A 14,742-nucleotide genomic window follows, 5' to 3' on the forward strand; every position below is an offset into this window, starting at 1 on the left:
TAAGACCTAATAAAAATGGAAATACTTTATCCACGGTCTGTAAATATCATTGTTACAGGACCAAAACCCTCCTCATATACTGACTTGTAACAATCAAAAAGACCCTGTGATTCTTTCCCTTATGAATTAGAAAAATTGTAATCATGATATTTCACGCATATTGGGGGCTGAATTCCAAGGTCTCTTTATTAATGGAAGAAAGAAAAGGAAGCTTTGGATATAAAGATGGTAAAGAAATGAAGACCCATTGGTTGCCTATACAGATTCATTTGGTATTCATTTGCAGCCAAGAAATCAAGGCCCTCCTGGCAGAATGGGGTATCAAATCTTCATGGCTGTCTCTATGCATTCAAGGAGTTATGCACACATATGAAAATTAGCACCACAGTGATCTACCTCAGCACACTGCCAGCCTGATTGACAAGTTGATATTCATGAACAGCTGCATTTTATACCATGCACACTTTAAAGGGGTTGCACAGCTAATTATCAGAACTATTTGGAGAACTTCCATGAGATCATGCCATCTTAAGAGACATTAAAGGCTTCAAAGGCACCACAGAATCAACTCTTTTATATGATAAAATCATCCTTAAAAGTTCTTACATCTTAAACTGACAGAAAATGGACCAGAGATCTACAGAGAAGTTCAGACCTCACTTGAAGCTGATTTTACTCCTGGAAGAGCAAATGGTACAATTATTATCCCAGCTAAGAATAGCAATTCAGATGCTACTTTTGAATTGGAAAGGAAAGGAAAACCAAAAACATACCTCTGACGATATGGACCTTAAAGTTCTCCAGAAAAGAAATAGCTAGAATGACTGCCAAGTAAAATCTCATGGTTGATCTTTTCCTTAGGACAATGGGAAGATGAATACTTCAAGGCTCATTTCAACACACTTATATACTCCTCTGGACACTTCCGGAGCAAGGGGTGTAATGGTAAGGATGAGAGATGGAAAATCTGAAAAAACCCACCCGTTCATATTTTAAGATAGAAGAAAAAAAAAATCCCCCTCTTCTGTTCTAGCCCCCAATCATGAGCTTTTTCCTGCCACAATGTGGTTACTTCTGCAGAGTTTTGCAGCTAGTTTTATTCTAGGTCTAAAAGAAAGTTTTTTCTGTCCATGGTGGAAACCAACAGTGTGACTGGTTTTATCACTAAGCTGTGGATTTACTATGCACTACACAAATCAGGAAATCAAACTGTATGATCAGAAGAAAACCTAATCTAAATGTATTATCTATTTAGAGAGACATAAACACAGTCATTATTTTCTCAGGAACCTTCAGTAAATAAAAAATTACCAATATGAAATTAAATATATGTGCATGTCTCTCTCTCTCTCTCTCTCTCTGTGTGTGTGTATGGATACATCTGCAACATATAACATGCTGATCTATTAATAATTTAGATATAAATTCCATTTTATCATTATAAATGACTGTCATCATTACATATAGTACCAGCTGATACAAGGAATAAGGGCTGTTTGGAGATATATATGTACCCATATAGCTTAATAGGTAGCCTAAGGCTGTATCAGTCTAAATAATATTTCAAGTTTATTTTGTAGATTAAATTACATAACTTCATGGATAGTGTTGTGAGTTGGTTCAAGAAAGAGTAATAGAGGCATAGAGTATATCATTAAAAGAATATTAATTGTTGGAGTAATTCACCCAGTATGTTACTTTCTGTAAGGTTAGCTAATCTAAAATGCATGGCATAAAAAGAAGAAGAAAAGGCAGAAGGGAGAATAAAAACAGCAAAACCAGGGGCTTCTTTTTAGTTATGACCTGTATATAATAAGGAGCCACCTTAATAATAATCACAGGGAAGATGAGTCCTAAATGATAAATCCAGTTCCTCCCTTCTATAGCCAGACCAACATTTACACAAAGACAGATATTAAATAGTCAGGGAGACACCTGATCATGCAACAACACTGAAATATGAGACGTCCCCTACCACACTTTCCTGTTTTCAGGAACAGAAAGGAGCAGTTGAAGGCAGCTGCAATGAAACAGGAGGGGAGGCAAAGCATTTGTTCTCAAAAGAGATGTAAAGAAAATGACTGACCCTAAAATCCCACCAAAATGGCAGAAGTAGCCTAATTTTTCCTGGCTTGCAACCCTAGCAGGATAGCATTTTAAAGTATTTCCCTGGGATCCATCTCTGCTGCCTTATTTATCATAAGTGTACTGCTGGATCTTCAATTTGGCTGGAGAAGGGAGAAGAAAAGCCTGGGTGTTGGAGGCAACTTATCTGCAAATTCCTTCAGTCCTTTTGAAAAGACACAAAAGGACTGTTGGATCTTGTGGGCTGGGCAGATATAACTGGAGATAGACAGTGCCACAAATAACCTAGCCCTGTGCTATGCATGCCTTTATTAGCCCCTTGAATTGTATCCTGAAGCTTATAGAAATCCACTGCAGCTTACAAAGTAGTAGCATTACTTAGGCGTACTGTGGTATGCTCAAAACTACCAGCACTGCCACATTCTGAGCCAACTGTAGCTTCTGGAACAGGCAGACCAGCTGCAATAGTCCAAGCAGGAGGTGACCAAAACATGAGTGACTGTGAGCAGGACTTCCCAATCCAGGAGTTGTGCAAAGGCTCTCCTGGCCACAGCTACCACCTGCTCTTCAAGCAAGAGCCATGAGTCAAGAGGACCCCCAAATTGGGTACCAGTTCTGTCCTGAGACATGCAATTCCATCCAGAACTAAAGGTGAAGAATCTCCAAATCACACTCACATCATCAATATGAGTCATTGATCTGTCATTTAATTATAGCATCAGCAGGCCGGATGTGAGGCTAACAAGATGTGGTTCTTCTGGGTAAAGGAGAAGCCAGAGTAGGGGACAGGCAAAAGGTTCATATTTCCTTCAGTTTGAAATACTAGAACTCTACAGATCCTCAAGTGGATGCTTGGCTTTGTCAGATATCTGTGTGATGCACCACTGCAAAGTGAGGTATAAGTTGCTCTGTATCCAAAGAGTTGAATTACCAGCTCAGTATACATACATGGTGTATGTGCATAAAGTACCATTTTTTAGGAGGATCTTCCAATTGATGCAGATCTCCCCACTTTGACTTGGCACCAGGGAAAAGCAAAGCACCTTCTGAGACCTTCTTCATGTTTAAGCAATGTGACACATCTCTGCGAGCCTCTCCAAAGAGATGCAAAGCGATGGAATTTTTGTAACATATCATTTATCTATAGATATGCACCTGTTAAGAATATTTATTTATTTATTAAACCAATTTATATAGCCGCCCATCTCACCATAGGTGATTCTGGGCGGCGTACAACAAAGCTAAAAACAGTCAATAAATACATTAAAAATAAAAATAAAACAAAGAATAAAAGGACATTAAAAATAAGGAAGCCACCTCACTCATTCCTCCAGGCCTGTTCACATAACCAGATCTTAAGGGACCTTTGGAAGCTCAACAATGATGAGACCAACCTCACCTCAGGGGAGAGAAGATTCCACAGCACGGGTACCACAGCAGAAAAGGCCTACCACTAGGGCCTGCCAAATGTAGCTCTCTAGGCGACAGTACCCATAACATGCCTTCTCTGCTGGATCTGGTAGGATGGGCAGATGAAATCAGGAAGAGATGGTCCCTCAAATAGTCCAGCCCCATATATGTATAAATATATGGGGATTCCCATTTGAAATATTCAATTAATTATGCTCCTATATTAGCATTTCTTTAAAAATGTTTTTATTATTTAATATTCAGAGATTTTTTTTAAAAAAAAAGCAAATTGCAGAGAAGAGGAAAATAGAAACAAACTAAAGCAAGGCAAAAAGAAAAAGGTAGAAAAACGTATTATCATACTGTACTTACAACAAATAATTCAATTAAATTCAAGCCTCCATCCTACATTTTCTGATCACCAGCCAAATTTCAATTTATATTCAAACCAATTAAGGGATCATGTAGGCAGAGGAGATTAATCAAAGGCTAAAGGGGAAAAAAAAGTTTTGCCTTTTTAAAACAGGGACAGAACCTGGGAATTAAGGCTGAGGAGGGAAATCAAATGTTTCCATCTCACCTCCCACCTCAGAATTAACCAACCAGAACTCCAGGGATAATCGAGATAGAGAGGAACCTACTTAAGTTTGCCACCTTTGAAAAGATAGGATAAAAAACCCCAATGTACTTAGGAATATTGCATAAAATTAATTTTTATTTCAACTCTGTGTGCATTTAAGCCTAACCTTTTGTCTCTGATATTAATTTTCTCTGTACACGCTCATTAATGGCGTGCTTTGTGCAACTTGGAACACTGTAGAGCCAGGCTGCTCTAAATTAGGAGCAGATCAGCATCATCATGTTGCAGTCTGCCCAAAGCATTATATTTTCCTATGGGAAATTATTTTAGATTATGATGTGTGTTTTGAACAGATATGTATTTTTATCTCCATTTTCACTGAAAGTTTTTGCATGTGACTACTCTTTATATTCTCTCTCTCTCCCTCTCTCCCTCTCTCCCTCTCGTTTAGCTCTTCTGAGACTTTAGGGGAGGGGGAAGGCCTGAAAAAAATATTTCATTTATTCTCTTTTTGATTTCTTAATTTGCCAGAAAAGCAAAGCAGATATGGAAGCTTATCTCTCTCACATGCCAGGGTCAGGGGAGGTCACCAGGCAAGGTTCAATCTTGGAAGATCAGTAATGGCCGCAATAATACCAAGTTGCTCCACAAGGCAGGAGGGGAAGCTAAGTGGTGTAGATCCACTTAGAGCGATTCTGACTACCATTGAGTCCTCCAACCTTTCAGCTTACAAGCTCAGTCATGCCGCTACAGGAACATCAATCCTTGAGCAGATAGAATCATATGGATTTCATTTTGTTGATAGAAAATAAGCTCAAAAGTAGAGAGGCATCACATTGTAAATCCGGGGTGGTGCAGTATGTCCATCGTAACAGAATAATCTGTTTTGCTATATGCTCATTGAATCCAGAGTTCTTCATAGTTTTTTTGACATGTAGTTCAAAATCTCATTCATCCAATCCAGTAATTCCTATGTCTACTTACTGATATTATATTTCTGAATGAACTTTTTTCTCTTTTTTTCTTTTCTCCTTTTGCTTGTTCGTTCACTTTCTTCTTCTTCTGCTGCTGCTGCTGCTGCTGCTGCTTCTGCTTCTGCTTCTGCTTCTTCTTCTTCTTCTTCTTCTTCTTCTTCTTCTTCTTCTTCTTCTTCTGAAAATGATTAATTAATAATTTTTTTTAAAGACATGCCACTGTTTCAGATATCAAGCTAAATAAAAGAGAAAATAAAGGGTATCCTTGACAAATTCCTTGAGATATCTTAATAGATGGACATGATTCCATTTGTAATAAGTGTAGCTGAAGGTTTAGAACACCACATTTCAGTCTAATTTATAAAGGAATATAAATTCATATTTAACCAAAACCTGCTCTACAAATTTCAGCTACAATATGTCAAAGTCTATTACTGCAACCAAAGAAATTACAAGTGCTGATTCCAATTCATCTGAAAGTATATCTAGATTGTCAATCACTAAACCAATATTGTTTGAAGCTTGCCACCCTTTTATAAAGCCAGATTGCCAGGATGAGCTATCAAAGGTGATATCATCTGTAATGTTATTGATTATATATTAATGTAATGCCAGAGTTGCCATCTAAAATTTGGCATCTATATTTAATACAAAGATTAAATGATAGTTTGCAGAGAAAGCTACCAACCTTTAACATCACAGTTATGTGAACCTTATTAAAGAAAGTTGACAAATGTAATTCAAAAAAGTATCTTTATAAACCTCCAATAATGTAGAAACCAAAAAAAAAAAAGCAATATATGTCTAATACCATTCATAGGATAACCATCAGGACCAGGAGTTTTTCCAGTTTTCATAGATTTACAGTAACTTTCCAAAAGAAGCTTTCAGCACTGCAGTCCCTCTGACTCACTGATTCAAGCAGCAATTCAATGAGGCCCTTGTTTACATGGCTGAATTAGCAAGTTCCTTAAGTAATGGGGAAGAATAGAATGTCAGTCAGACAATAACAGTGGATTTAAAAATAACAAACTAACAAAAGATTTGACTGACTTGAAACCACTCAGGTTTTTTTAGCCATAATAACAGAATCACAATTTAGAATAGACTCCCAAAAAATCATCAAACTCTTCCCAAACTGTTGTCCTCCAGATGTGTTGGATTGCCTCTGTTGGCTGAGAATGAGGAAACTGTCATGGTGAACACAATTCCCCTCTTCCCCTGCTTACGAAGCACATATAGGAAAAATAGTACAGCAGCACCAGGGAGTCGGGGATGGTGACATGAAACCTGGATACAGGGAAGTGGTAAACCTTATATAGGCGATGGCACATCTCTCCACCAACACCAGTGTCCCTTAGTGCTGCTCTTGGGGGCCAATGGTTTAAGATGTGAAATCTTTGGGGTAAGATATATTTTGTGTAACGTATCATTTTTGTTCAAGATAAATGTTAGCTTCACCTTTGCAAGTCAGTAATGGGGAAAAATGGTAAATGGGAGGGGTAGAAAGAAGAATATTATCAGAAGTATATTTTGCAAGGGATTAGTTCCTTGGACACTTTTTAGTTCACTATATAATCTTCCCTAGTTAAAAAACAACTTAATCTAATTTTCAGTTAAGGTCTTGGAATGCATTTCCTTTGTTTCCACGCCATAGCAATGTGGCTTTCTTTATTTCTCTTGGCAAAGACTACTCATTTTAGTGCACCCATCGTCCTTTTACTTACCACTCTTATTTATTTCATCCATCTCCTGGTGCATTGTTAAAGGCAGGGACAGAGGTTTTCTGATTTTTTTATTTGTCAATCAAGAGAAGGAGAGTCAGGCTCAGCTCACTTTCTGAGGGCAGAAAAACATTTGCATTATTTGTGAGAGCAGGGAAATTTGACAAAACAACCCAAGTTTTACAAATTAATCTGCACTTCCTAGCTAATCCTAATTTGAAACATGTTATAAAATTACTTCAACACATTCTAACCACATTGTACTATGATGCACCTTGCATTTTCCCCACGCTTATATGTGCTGGGCATTTAATACCCACATCCTGCCTGGCCAGAGATATGTGTATTAAACCAAGAACAAGCAGTTCTTTCTTAGCTAGGGGTTTAACTTAGAACAAGTTTAACTTGCTCAGTGTAGCAAACTGCATTGCAGAGAGGAAGATTTTTTTTCTTTCAGTGGGCTTTTTTTCCCCCTGCACTGTCTGCACAGCAAGGAAAACATGAGAAATCATTCCCCCAGTGTGGTTAACACACAATCAGGATCTTCAAACATTCCATTCTGATAGCTTTCCAATGACCAGTTTGGAATCTTATCTTTCAACAGCCTTGTCTTGCTCTATCATTTTAGGAGCTATATCACTGCAGGGTTTTTTTTCCTTAGGAGAGGGAAAAATGATTGAATTTATTTATTTATTTAGCAGATTTATATATGCTTAATAAAATTATCTCACAAGAAGACAAACTCTGTTTAATTAGAGATAGCATGCCTGCGAAACACCTTTACAGTATCTTTAAAAGAAGTAACTTTTTGACCATGAGAAAAAAAATATATATCCAAAATCCACTAAGGATGTTTTATTAGGCCAACTGGAGTTTTCTAATAGTTGCAAGCTTTCAAGTTTCTTAGAACGCCTCATTCAGCAATAGGATTAAAAGCCAGGAAAAAAAAGTGGGGGGAGGGTGATCTTAAAGCCAAAAGTGAACCATTGTGAATTCTTAGTTGGAGTGAGATACTTCAGATATACAAATTGAGGCCTATTAAATATAAGGTATAGTCACAGTGAGGATCTCCCTGGAAGAAGGAATACAGTACATAGATTGTAGATTGATTTTATTTTTTAATTGTATAAATTCCAGCTGTTAAAATCAAAATTATTTCCATCCTACGTAAGTTACTTCATCTAAGGCAGCATGGCTGGCTTGGGAATTCTGGGAGTTGAAGTCCACACATCTTAAAGTTGCCAAACTTGAGGAACACTGATCTAAGGGCTTATCTGCACTGCCAAATTACCCATTGTCAGAGCAGGCCACCAACCAATTTTTAAGGACAGGACAGACATTACCTGTTTTTGCCCCACCCCCACCCCACCCCCAACCACTGCCAATCTCTAGGCATATTTTCCCACTCTGCCTTCAGAGTAGTGTTTTCTGATTTGGCTGATGGACTTTCATCTGTTCAAGGTTAACCCCAGCAGTTCATTGGCTGATGCACAGGGTTCCAGGAACACTCTCTCACTTAGATCCATGGTCACCTCCCTCTACTGTCATTTTGTGTCTTGACATTTAACCTGAACTTTGCTGTTTGTGGAATTTTCTTTTTCTTTTTTAAGAACTTCACTAATGGAGTGCTGAAAGGCAGACCTTCACCTATCCATCATTTCAACAATGAATTGATTCAGCAATTTAAAACTAAATTTTAAAGAAGGTCACTTCTCCTTCTAGTCTTCCCTGTAGTCTTCCCTTTGTGTGCTTCAAAGAACACTCCATTCATTTCATTTTTTTAATCCTCTCAGCAACATTAAAACTATATTTCTGCCTGTTTAGTGAAGCAATATCAGATTCCTTTTGTTTGTAGCAGCCAGGAATCTTTTGATACATGTCTCCTTTTCTTATCACTCTGCTTCCAGGATTGCTCAAGTGACCAACAACTTTGTGAAGTCACCAGGAAGTGCTGGTGAAGAGCAAGACTCCATGAGAAAGACTCTGCACCTCATACATGCAAATAATAAATAGAAAGATAAATAAATAATCTCTGTCCATCCAACAAAACCATAATATTCATGGAAATTCTGTCCCACCTCACACTCTAGCCATATTTTGATTGATTCCAGCATTCACCCTGTTACAAGATCTAGTAGTAGCAAAAAATCCAAAATGTCTTCCATAGGACTACTGTGGAATTTCCTAATTATGAGGATGACTCAGCCATTTTTAGTTTCAAAAAAGGGTGAACTGAGTGTTACTTCCTTGATAATGGCCAATAACAAATAAAAATCACAATAAATGGAAGCCCCTGCATGGGACTGAAAAACAAGATTAAGATTTATATATAAAACTGCCACAGTGGAAGGAATGTGAAAAGCTCAAACACCGTTTCTGCTATTGGCAGAGGAACAGAAGTTCAAGATTTATTGCCAACTTTGTCATCTGCCTTTTATGGGTATGGCCTTGTCTTTAGAAGGTCAAATAAATGAAACAAGCCATAAGTATGATGCTACATTTCTCAGATAAGCGATTGAAGTTGCCTGGTTAACAAAACATATCTAGAGAAAGCATATGGAGCTGACTGAAGAACTGTTGCTGGCAAGTCTTTCTTCCTCTTACAGTTCCGGATTCATATACACCTCCAATTTGTCATATTTCTTTTCAGAAAAAGGAACAATTGTGCAATGTTAAATCTGGTTCAATCCATCTGTGCCAATCTGTGGATATCCTGTGATAAAAAGCCAACTCGTAGAACTGGTACGATCAGTTTTCTCTATAGTCACACTATTGTTTCTAAAATCACATTGGAATACTGGTTTAGTTAGATTTTTCTCTGTAGCTGGGCTGTTGCTTCTGAATTCACACTCTGTTTTGCTTACTGCAATTTTAATTAAAACTAATTAAAATCAGTTTTAGAAAATTAAAAGACAATCAAATCTGTAGCATTTGGGGGGGGCTGGAACATTTTGTATTGCATCATGCTTTGCATAGTATTCTTTATTACTTTGTGACTCTGGAATGAAAACCTACATAATTCTTCTTGTTTTTCTTAGCCATGCACTCCCTCTAAAACCATAGTGGCTTATTTGGTGAGCTAAAGAGCTTCATTTTCCTTTCAAATACCTCCTCCATGTCATAAAACATGCTTAGGCAAAGGGCGAAGATTAAGTTCTTCGGTTAAAAAAAAAGGTCAAAACTCCTACTGGGTGCATACTTGTTCTTGGGTGAGACTGAAGTAGCCATTAGCAAACTAAGTTTTCAGTTGATCAAAAACTCAATTTGTTCACCCGAATAAATAAATAGGCCAAATCCATGCATGAAACATGGGGGGGAGGGGATAATACAGACTTAGGATAAAGTGTAAATCACATTTTAAAAAGCACAAACAATGGCATAAATGCAGAATGTACCAACCAAGACTTTCATACACACACACACATGCACCCATAGGCACTCCCACACACATACACATATATTATTCTTATGCTGTATATCCACCTTTACTTCAGATATTAACAAGTATAAGCCTGGGCAGGGCTAGATTAGCTATTAGACTGAATATTGGATATTGACCTCCAGAAAGATAAGAGAGTGGCTAGATTAGGAAATGTACGAACAGGAAAGATTGAATATTGCCAAGCTAGTTATTAATTTCACATATACACACTGAAGCAGAGCCTTAAACTTTAGCTTGTTCAATGCTTTACTCTTGACAATGGTAAAGGGGAAATCTGGTGGCATCTTTATTGATCAGCATACTTTCTTTTGTGTTCTAGGAGAAGGCTCGGTGTGTCATGCATTTCTTCAGTGTCCATTCTACAGAGTATTAGGACCAGTCTCAGAAAAATTAATACTTTGAGATTGGGGAGAGTGTGAATATGAAGCCAGATTGAATTAATTAGGTAATCATGTGCTTTCTTATAAAAATATGTATAATATATATTTCTTATAAAAATGTATATATGTACACACATACCTCTTTTGATATATTTTGTATAGCACTTTTAAGAAAAGAATTTTTTTTACTATCCAGTTTGGGCCTATTAATGATTAATTCATTACAGAGTTCACACCTTGAGAAGAAGCAGTAGATTCAAGGATGTATATTGCTACACTTCCTAATGTCTCTCTTTTTGCAGTCAAGTATAGAATCAGCTTGTTAGAATAACAGTTAACGCCTTGGCACAACTCATATATCAAAACTATGTTGCTTTCAAGGAATTTATTTGCAATGCTTTCATACCATGAAGGATGCCCAAATTCGCTTTGTTTTCTTATCAGTTGTAAAACAATCTTCTCCGTTGGGATTTTATATTTATGTATATGCATACTCAAACCATTTTGTATTAATATTCTATATAGGATCAATGTAAACCTGTGGCTTTTCCATTTTGTCCATCTGCAATAGTCCACCATTACCGTAACCTGCTAGCTTTGGAAAATAAAATGATAGTTTGGATCCTCTCTGCTTGTTGGCATTTATTGTGTGAGTTTTCTACTGTGTATATATATATATATAAATTATAGCATCCTGTTTTGCATACTAATCATTCCCAGCAATATTCTTTAATATTTCATTTTTAATATCATATTTTCTTGTCTGATTATTTGTATTAAACAAAGCTACAGTGTGGCTTTTGTTTTCCAAGAACAGACATTAATCTGTTCTTGATTAATGATGATTAATCTTCTCTGACTACTGGTAGCAATATAAAGAGTTGCTTGTTAAGATGGGCAGCTATCAAAAATAAATAAATAAATAAATAAATAAATAAATAAATAAATAAATAAATAAATAAATAAATGAAAAACCTGTATCTAATAAAGCTGCTGAAGTACATCTGGGGCTCCATTATTCCACAGGTCAGCCTTCACCAAGCTAGTTTCCTCCAAATAGGTTGGGCTTTAACTTTTTTTATTTATTTATTTATTTATTTATTTATTTTCCATAATTCAACACTGAATCTGTAAAAATCCACTTCTCTGTGAGAAAGAGAAGAAGCAGCAAACAATGAGGTGCCATCTTTCTTTGCTGTTACCACTGTATTTAAATGAAAGAAAGAATGAAAATCAAAGACTACAAAACTTTATTATGGTAAAACAAATCAGCAACTTTAAATAAAAGACAAAAAAAAAAAGGACGGTACTAAAACAGTAATACATTAATTATTTCCAAATCACATGCAGGCAGATTCATTACTTTTAGAAGACTATTATAAAGAATCTGCTGGTTATGTTGGACAGTGTATAATGTGGCTACAGCTTGAATAATATGAGAATAAGGAAACAGAAATCATTTGGGTGACCTGGAAATTTTGAGAAAAAAGGTAAATTAAGCTTATTCCACTTGTCCCTCTAATACTCACAGTAAAGTAAGATATGGCTAGCCGTTTCAGTTGCACTTGACCCACATTGATGTATTTGTTCGTCATATAGAACTAGCCCTCCAGTAAGGAGATGGAAAATTAAAATGGGCCCAAGAAAAGGCTGTGCAATATTTCAGCAATTCTAAAATAATGGGATTGTTAGCAGGTTCCATTGCTAAAATTCCATCTGTGATGTCTTAGATCATTAGAAACTAAAACTTAGATTGCTTTGCCTTTTTTATCTGTAACTCAATATTCCAGAGTTTCTCTAATTTGTTTGTATTGCACTGATAACAAGAACTGCAATAAAAGTCCATATGATAGCTATTGTCCATTGAGGCTTTCTTCCAGAACAACTAATATTTAACAAGAATTGTTAAAGGGACCAAGCTCACTGGGAAAAAGTTTAGCTTTAACTAGAAGCTGAAAATTACCTGCTAAGTCTGAGTCTCTATGCTAGGCATCCCAGACTCCATATACAAAGCTGCATTCAGCACATATCTAGGGGATGAGACACAGCTTTTGAAAACTTGAACTGACCTGATTCCAACAAAGTGTAGTTGGACTGTGGGCCTAACTGAGTCCACAAAATAGTAAGGACAAGGGTGCAAATAATTTGATGGCAGCAGGAACAAATAAATCCTCCATTTAAGCAGAAGAACCTAACTCCAATATTGGAGTTAGAAGGACATGATTTAAGATTTGGGTGGCATGGTTATATATGGTGGGATAAAATGAAGGTTAATATTGATTTCAAAAATAATTTTATTAGGTGTGCCACATTGAGAGTTTGGAATAGATATAAAGCAAGATTGTCTCCTAAAATTCCTTTATAGTTGTTGCCTCAAGAAGCTTTTTATAGAAGAGAAATTATAGTTAAACAAACATTGTTAACATATACTGACTTATTGACTTTTTTTGAAGGAGAACCTAAACTGAAAATGAGGGAAGAACTGGAATTGGAAGGTCATACCTGCCAATGGTTTACTTATGCCCAGCTGTTAGAAAGATTTAAACTGGATAAGAAAAGTTATGATTTTACATATGAGAAAACTGACTTTGAGTTGGCTTTGTGTACTAATGATGAACGTGTTATTGCCAAGATGTATAAACTTTTGTTGAAAATAATTATGGAAGATGAATATGTTAAAGATTGTATGCTTAAGTGGACAAAAAAAATGGATATAATATAATGCTTAATCAATGGAAGAATATGTGGAGTAAAGGACTGAAGTTTATACTTAACTACAATTTGAAAGAGAATTTTTATAAGATGATGTATCACTGGTACTTAATACCAGATAAACTATCTAAGATGTATAAGGGAGTGTCAAAAGTATGTTGGAAATGTAATTAGTGTGAAGGTACTTTTTATCATCTTTGGTGGACTTGTAAGAAGGCTAAGAAATATTAGGATATGATATGTATTTTGATTCCAGAGAATTTTAAAAATGGATGTACAACTGAAACCAGAGGTTTTTCTTTTAGGTATGATGGATAAACAGATTGAAAGAAAACATGGGACTTTATTTCTTTATATGATAACAGCAGCAAGACTCTTATATGTGCAGAAATGGAAGGACCCACAAATACCTACAACGGAAGAATAGACATGAAGTTAATGGAGTTGGTAGAGATGGCAAAATTGACTACTTTGATTAAAGAAAAGACTTTGACTGGCTTTGTTTCTACTTGGAAACCGCTTTTGGACTTTTTGCTTGAGACTAAAAGAAATGAAACTTTAATTTTGGGATTTGATGATTGATATTCTTTATGGCTATAGAAATACTATGTATTAGTTTAAACTTTAGAGTAAGAGGCGAATGTATAATATATTTGTACCTGTACCAAAGAAAGTTGGAATTTATCCTTTTTTCTTTTCTGCACTTTAAATTTCATTCTTTTTCTGATCTCTTCCTTTTTTAAAACCTCTTTTTTCTGTTTCTTTATATCTTATTCTTTGTTGAGACTTAATAAAGTTCTTATTTAAAAGTAGAAGAAGAAGAACCTCAGATTTTTGTAGCAATTTTCTGCATTGACAACACAGTAAATTCAGCCTGAGCCTTACTATACATGGAAAACTATGCACTGGTATTTTAAACACTTTAACTGTTCAATGCTATTACCCTGAATCTGCCAACCAGTTAATCTAGATCTCTTGGCAAATACTGCTATCTTTGTTTTCTAGTGATCAATCTTACAGTGCTTATCAGAGCAATTTTGGGCAAGGGCCTTTGGTTTTCTAAGACCAGTTTGATATTGAAACAAAACTACTACGTCATCAGCCATTTAGGAAGATTGGCAGCTGCATGTCATCTAGTTTGGGGAAAGAAGATCCAGATTACATATATATATGTCAGTCCGGTTGAAATCAATCCTGAAATTCTCTTTTCTCCAATAAATATGACAGATAGAGAGAGGTGTCTGTGGTTGTCAAAGATACCTTTTCCATGACAGTTGTCTAGTCTGCGGCTCTTCCTTCTGTCTCCCAAGGTCATTCCCACATACTATTACAGCAGTGCCACAAGCTGCACTGCTAAAAAGAGCAGAGCTATAATAATGATATTAGTTTAATTAATTAAATTATTGTGATTAATTAATAGCCCATCTTAATATGC

At 36.1% G+C, this 14,742-nt stretch overlaps 1 long non-coding RNA gene across 2 annotated transcripts; it reads left to right on the forward strand.

The window, feature by feature from the left end:
- The first annotated feature begins 8,675 nt into the window (after positions 1-8,675).
- LOC148216068 (uncharacterized) lies at positions 8,676-14,066 on the forward strand. Of its 2 annotated transcripts, none has more exons than XR_015796124.1 (3): positions 8,676-9,515; positions 10,535-12,085; positions 13,049-14,066. It is a non-coding gene; the product is annotated as an uncharacterized LOC148216068 (long non-coding RNA). The 2 variants fall into 2 exon arrangements; XR_015796125.1 differs by having other exon boundaries at positions 8,917-9,515; positions 10,535-11,244.
- The last annotated feature ends 676 nt before the right edge of the window (positions 14,067-14,742 follow it).

The sequence above is a fragment of the Python bivittatus genome, unplaced genomic scaffold (assembly GCF_059951505.1).
Source record: "Python bivittatus isolate LINGU-HERP-01145 unplaced genomic scaffold, Pbiv_v1 ctg000340_np1212, whole genome shotgun sequence".
Classification (NCBI taxonomy): domain Eukaryota; kingdom Metazoa; phylum Chordata; class Lepidosauria; order Squamata; family Pythonidae; genus Python; species Python bivittatus.